The sequence below is a fragment of the Malus domestica genome, chromosome 15 (assembly GCF_042453785.1).
Source record: "Malus domestica chromosome 15, GDT2T_hap1".
Lineage (NCBI taxonomy): Eukaryota > Viridiplantae > Streptophyta > Magnoliopsida > Rosales > Rosaceae > Malus > Malus domestica.
Window position 1 is genome coordinate 22,628,462 of NC_091675.1, and position 7,641 is coordinate 22,636,102.

Genomic DNA, 7,641 nt, shown 5'->3' on the forward strand with positions numbered 1-7,641 from the left:
ACCCTATATGAATACAATGAATGAATTTGATCTTCAATTTAAAATATTTACACTAGTGGATACCACAAAATCTTATGTTATACTTAATGAAAGTATAAATAAACTTTTAAGTGTTAGTGAATCTATTGTTTTGATGGGATACACATTCTATGAAACTAATTTTAAAGATCCAACTGTCAAACTTGTTTGTATATGCCTCAAGATCGTATATGCCAAAAATTGCAAAAAAGAAACATTCAAAGATCAAGTAACGGGACAAAATTTTTCGACGATTATCAACGAAAAATCACAATTTAATTGTTATTTTAACTTCGATTTTGATGATTTTTTACAGCTACACTCCTTAACCCTTGTTGATGCACAAAACCGGAGGTCTTGGAACAACGTAATTCCGACCGTGAATCTGCAAGAAAGTAAATAACACAAGATGTATCGTGGTTCACCCCAATGTTTAGGCTACGTCCACACTGATTATTGTATTTCTCTGAGAGGATTGTGAGAGAGAGCTATGAATATGAAAGTGAGAGCTTTGAGAGAGCTTAGAGCTTAGGAGATGTGAGGAGGCTCTTCCTAATTGTGAGGGTGAGGGGTTCGTTTATATAATAATGGCTCCTCACTTATTACATATTTGCCAATTCCTTTATTACATAATTACATTTAAGTCCCCCGAGTATTTATACGAGATCTAAATACGGATGCCCTAAGTATGGTATCCGACCGTGAATCTGCAAGAAAGTAAATAACACAAGATGTATCGTGGTTCACCCCAAGATTTGGGCTACGTCCACACTGATATTATATTTCTGAGGGAGAGAGAGCTCTGAATATGAGAGTGAGAGCTTTGAGAGAGCTTAGAGCTTAGGGGATGTGAGGAGGCTCTCCTTAATTGTGAGGGTGAAGGGTCCTGGCCTCATGAAAAATACTTGGGGGACTTTAACCCATTATTCATGTATTAAGGAGCGAGCCCTTATTCTATAAAAGGGACTCCCTCACCATCATTAAAGAGCATCAATTATAGCCCGTTATTCATGTATTGAGGAGTAAGCCATTATTCTATAAAAGGGAATCCCTCACCATCATTAGAGAGCATCGTCGCCTACTGAGCAACTGTCTCGCCGCGAGCATCAACTCTAGCCCATATTTATGTATTGAGGAGCGAGCCCTTACTATATAAAAGGGACTCCCTCGCCTTCAAACGCCACAAGCCGAGCCAACCAAGGCAACATAAGCCACAAGCAGAGCAGCCTCGCAACATATGCTACTTCTAGTTGAGCATTATTTCAGATTGGGCACCGCCTCATATCGAGTATCAGTTCTAGACGACATCTAGTTACTTCGGTCTACACATGGATTGAATTTGAAGTCTCCAGCCAAAACACTCTCTTGACTGAAGACTTGGGGGACTACTGTTTATACCATAATTAGGGCCTCCGTATTATAGACCTTGTATAAATACTCGGGGGACTTAAATGTAATTATGTAATAAAGGAAGGGGCAAATATGTAATAAGTGAGGAGCCCTTATTCTATAAAAGGACCCCTCACCCTCACAATTACGGAGAGCCTCCTCACATCCCCTAAGCTCTAAGCTCTCTCAAAACTCTCACTTTCATATTCAGAGCTCTCTTTCACAATCCTTTCAGAGAAATATAATAATCAGTGTGGACGTAGCCTAAACATTGGGATGAACCATGATACATATTGTGTTATTTACTTTCTTGCAGATTCACGGTCAGATTCACGTTGTTCCAAAACCTCCGGTTTTGTGCATCAACATTTAGCGTCGTCTGTGGGAATTGATACGAAAAATTGTGTTGGTTCTCTTTCATTTTTTCACCTCCGCCGTGAATCTGCAAAACCCACAGAGACACAGACACAATCCAAGAGCTCAAAACCTCCCTCTTTGGGCTTTTCCAGAAAACCTTCGCACTATCACTCGAACTCCGGATTCTCTCTCTCTCTTTATCTCTCCAGTCTGTCTGCACCATTCCCTTTGTATTATATTTTCCTGTAAAACTTCCTCCTCCAAACCATCAGGTCGGGCAGATCCTACTTTCCTCCATCATGACTTCACAGGATAAAGGTCGACCGTTGCCGAAATTCAGGGAATGGGATGTAAACAACCTAGCTTCAGCTCGAAAAATGGGGCCCAAGCTCGAAAAGGCGGAATCTCCCTCCTCGAGCGAAGGAACCCTAAGAAGGAAGACGATGGAGTGATTGCAAGGCTCGCACAGTCCCAAATTATCGTTCGGGGCAAGCAGGCCGCAAACGACGCTGCATCTATCACGAAGAAGCTCATGAAGAGCACCAGAAAGGTTGTCTGGATCGCCGACACCTCTTTCCTCATACTGGTGGTGCCTTTAATCATAGCCATGGACTGCGATCAGCAGCTGAATGAGGCTCTTATCTCCAGCAGGCTAACATCCTCGGCGCAGCGCCGCCCCAGAAACAAGTCAAGCCGGGTCGGGTCGGGTCGAGTCTGAGACATCGATTATGGTGCTATTCTCCATATAAACCCCGACGGGTTTGTGGGTTTTAGAGCTTAACTTGTTACATTTGTGATTTACAGAGACATTGATAAGCAGAAGTTTAATAAAGTCATGGCCTTGATGCGATCTCAAGGCAAACAGAACATGGAAGGTCACAGGCTCAAGGTTTCTATCGAAGACAAAGGACTGCTCGAATACTTTTTTGGCAAAGACGGCAAAAGAAGTCTGAAACTTGAAAGAATTGTTCAGTTTTTCCGTGATTTACACGAAGAAGTATGCGATTTGCATCCTGGGCAGTGCACAGACAGACAGAGACAAAGACGCAGTGGAAAGCAAAAGGAAAAGAGAAAAAGAAAAAGAAAAATGAGGAGTGATGGGCACGACCAGGCTGTACAAGAAAAGCAAGTGGTTTGCAAGCAAAAGATACCTTACAAAGCAATATGGGTGGACAGAGAATGAACGGGGAGAAAAGGAAAATCAGAAAGGAAAAGAAAAAGTAAAAGCAAAAGCTTCTGCAGCCATCTGCCATACCATTACCTAACCTTCAATTGTGCAGATATTATCCCATTATCCAACCATCTGCCTTACCCACCTTCTGCAGCAGTAGTTTTGAATGATGTAATTTATTTTTCTTATTTTTCGGAGACATTTGTATAAACCCCATCAGAGGGTAATAATAACAAAAAAAAAAGGCAAAGCCCAAAATAAATGGGCTGGAATGTTGTGTGGAGGGCAAAGGCCCATAAACCCAAAATAGCACCAACTAGGTGACCAAAAGTACGCCCAGTATTACAAAAAATTATTCGGCACCCCGCTGCTATTATCGCTAACCAAGTGACCAAAAGTACGTCCAGTACTACAAAAAATTATTTGGCACCCCATCGCTATTATCGCCAACCAGGTGATCAAAAGTACGCCCAATACTTCAAATTATTCGGCAGCCTGTCGCTATTATCACCAACCAGATGATCAAAAGTACCTACAGTACTTAAAAATTATACATGAGCATCACTCATGTTAATCATACATAAACATTCATGAGCATCACTCATGACAATCATACATAAACATTCATGACCATCATTCATGTCAACATTTATGAGCCACTCATGTCAACATCCACTAGTGTAACATAAAAAGGACTCCCTGATGAAGAATTAGATCCTCTAAGAGCAATATGAGAAGGTCTTCGAGATGCTCCACGAGGCTAGATATACTAAAACACACGAGCTCATCACCCCTGTGGAAGTCAACCATCAACTGGGTCCCCCCAACACGGAGGATGATTTGCCCTCGACATGGGTATTCCTGTTGAGAAGCGAGTTACTCATCGAAATGGCGATCAACATGAGACTTCTCTCAACCCAGCTGCTTCGACCCGAAGCAGGAGAAGTGGAGGAAGGCACCTCCTTACAGAAGGAGTGGAAGGATTGAAAGTCGCATTTTGCGACTGTCGATACTTTCTAAAGCAACGTCGAGACAATCTCATCCATGTAAGCTCGAAGATCAATGACCCAAGGGTCTCTGAAAGACTTGGTCCCCTCCCATGTTTCAGGCCAGCTAGTAATTTGGGGAAGGAGAAACAAGTCCTAGAGGAACACGAAGATATAGAGGACTCAGAGATGTTCCGACAGACATACCTTGGAAGTCAGTACGGCGAGTCCAGGGAAAAATCACATGCTCTTGATCAAACCTTCCTACTTCCAAGAGGAGATTGAGATTTACGAAAGAAAGCTTCAGTGGTACATGACTCGACTTAGGACCCTCTTGTCCTACAACTTCTTAATGAAGTAAACAAGTTGAAGGCCGAACGATAAGCTGAGATACCTGATTAGAACCAACCTAGGCCTGTCCCTATTACAAGGAGGATCCTCGACACCCCCTTTAAGTGAAGACAAAACAAAAGCTTGGTTTACAACTCTATATTGGAAGGGAGGACCCAATTGAACACCTTAACCTCTTTGAGTCCACCATGGCATATCAGATGCACACCGACGAAGAGCAATGTCTTCTTTTCCCCTCCACCCTCTCTGGCGGAGCTCTAAACTGGTATTGCCGTTTTCCACCTGAGACAGTAAACTCATTTGAGGAACTGAGGAAACTGTTTGTCTCTCAACACATCTTCCAAACCGATCGCTTGCATTCTGCAGATGACTTGTACACTATTGACCAGAAGCCGGACGAGTCACTATGAGAGTATGCAGGTCGTTTCAGCCATGAGTATTCTTGCTGCGCTGAGGCAGATGACAAGACTGTCCTCAAGGCCTTCACGGCAGGCCTACGTGATTGTTTCTTCAAGTACATGATCAATGCCAACACTTGGAAGACTTGCTCTGAGGTGATGGCACATGCTTACAACCATGCTTCTGCCGAGGTAAGGACATATCAAGGGAAACCCCCCACAACTACCCATTATCAGCAAGTAGGGAATGGAAGCCATATCCAACCAAATGAGAAGACCTCGACTTTCCAAACGGCAGTGGTGCCTCCCTCTGCCTTACTTAAGACTTTGCCAAGTCAACAGACATATCAATCTCAGGGCAAAAGGAAAGATTTCCATCATCACCAGTCTCATTTTAGTAAAAGGAGTAAGGGACACTACTGCGATAACCAAGGGTATCGCCATGATAATCCCCAACCCCAGGCAGTCAACACAATGGGTCAAGCACGTGTCAGGACAGCCCCTACCCCAAGGTATGAGGCATACACACCTTTGAACGCCACATGCGTGGCCATTTACCCTATCATAGCACACCTGATACCGAAGCCAAAACCGATGCACACGGATTACAAGCCCACGAAGAACACGGGCACATTTTGCTGCTACCACGAGCATAACGGCCATGACGGCGAGAAGTGTATCACCCTTCGTGATTATATTGAAGTTTTGGCACGTGACGGAAAACTTGATCAATTCCTTCTTACCCTCCAAGGGATAACCGTAACCAACGCCAGGTAAATGTGATATATTCCATAAGTGGTGGCACACCCATATCTAAATCTTCCAACAGGGCCATGAAAAATAGTGAATGAGCTTTAAGGTCTGGCCACCACGTGTTTCACGTGGAAGACATCAGGGGAGGTAAGTATCAAAAGCCTAACTGGGATCCAATATGTTTCTAACCTGAGGAAGAAAGAGGTATCATCTACCCTCACAACGACCCACTGATCGTGGAAACTCACATAGTCAACTTTGAAGTACGACGAATCCTGGTAGACACGGGGGCTTCGGTTAATATCATGTTTGCTGAAGCTTTCAGGGCACTGAATGTAGCTGAACACTTGCTCGATCGCTCGATTTCCCTTTTAATAAGTTTCTCCGTTGATATCGTGTAACCTTTGGGGAGCATACACTTACCTTTCACCATTGGTACATGCCCTTACACAGCTACCATTACCATTAACTTCCTGGTGGTTGATTGCCCAATGACATACAATGTCATATTCGGAGGCACAATCATCAATGATCTCAAGGCAATGGTATCCACACATATGTTGTTGATGAAATTTCCAACCCCCTATGGCAATGGTTACATTAGAGGAGTGCACGATCATGTTACAACACTTCGGTCAAGCAACAACACCTGTCTGTGCCTAAGGAAACCCTTTCTATACATGACCAAGTCATAAAGACCAGCCCAGACGAAGCTAACTTAGATCTTCACGGTGGCAACAGTCAACCCGATGATCATCGAGATGACTCTTTCACTTAGCAAGCACAACCCGTTGAAGAGTTGGAGAAGGTCTCTATCTCAAAAGATTATCCGGATCGCATGGTGAAGATTGGCACCACCTTGTCACCACTTATTCGGTTGGCATTGATCTCTTTTTTGCAAGAGAACACTAAGGTCTTCGCCTGGTCATACGAGGACATGCCAAGCATCTCTCCTGATATCATCTATCATCGCTTAAGTATTGACCCTAAGACCAAGCCAGTGAGATAGAAGCGAAGATCCTATGACGCTGAACAGTACGAGGCAATAAAGGCAGAAGTTGAAAAACTCAAAGGCATAGGCTTCGTCTGCGAAGTCAATTATCCAACGTGGGTAGCAAATGTTGTCCTTGTTAAGAAGAATCCGACCAAGGAAAGTTTCTTGCTCCATCGACCTAAACAAAGGATGCCCGAATGATAGCTTTCCTCGTCCTCTTATAAACAGACTTATAGACTCTACGGCACGATGTGAACTCTTGAGCTTCATGGATGCTTACTCAGGATACAACCAAATCCTTATGAACCCTCCAGACCAAGAACACACAGCCTTCACTACTGACAGGGGACTATATTGCTATAAAGTCATACCCTTTGGCCTAAAGAATGTAGGAGCAACTTATCAGAGACTGGTCAATTCAATGTTCGCCGAACAGATTAGGAAGAACTTGGAAGTTTACGTTGATGATATACTAGTCAAGAGAAAACATGTTGACCAACACATTACCAACCTATCTAAAACTTTCACCATTCTGAAGAGGTATCGAATGAGGTTGAACCTTAACAAATGTGCCTTCGGCGTAGGCTCTGGCAAATTCTTAGGTTTCATGATAAGCCAACAAGGCATTGAGGCTAATCTCGAGAAGATGAAAGCAATCCTCGACATGAAGGAACCGGTAACTTCAAAAGACATCTAAAGCCTTACTGGCAAGGTGGCAGCCTTAACTAGGTTCATCTTTAAGGCCACAGACAGATGTGCTCCTTTCTTCAAAGCACTTAAGGGAAGTAAGAAGTACATTACATGGACTGATGAATGTGCTGAGGCATTCAAGAACCTCAAGGACTACATGAGTAAAGCCCTTATTCTCTCCAAACCTGAGGTTGGTGACACTCTCATTATCTATCTGTCGGTATCGGCTTCTGCAGTAAGTTCCGTTTTCATTTGAAAGGATGGTAATGTCGAACGGCCTGTCTACTACGCTAGCAAGGCCTTACAAGATGCGGAGACACGATACTTCAACATTGAAAAATTGGCTATAGCATTGGTCATGTCTGCTCGAAAACTTCGGCCTTACTTCCAAGCACACTCCATCATCGTGCTTACCAATCATCCTCTTCGACAGATACTCCAAAGTCCTGACACTTTTGGGTGAATGATCAAATAGGCGATAACATTGGGTGAGTTTGACATCTCCTACCAACCAAAGTCAGTCGAGAAGGGCCA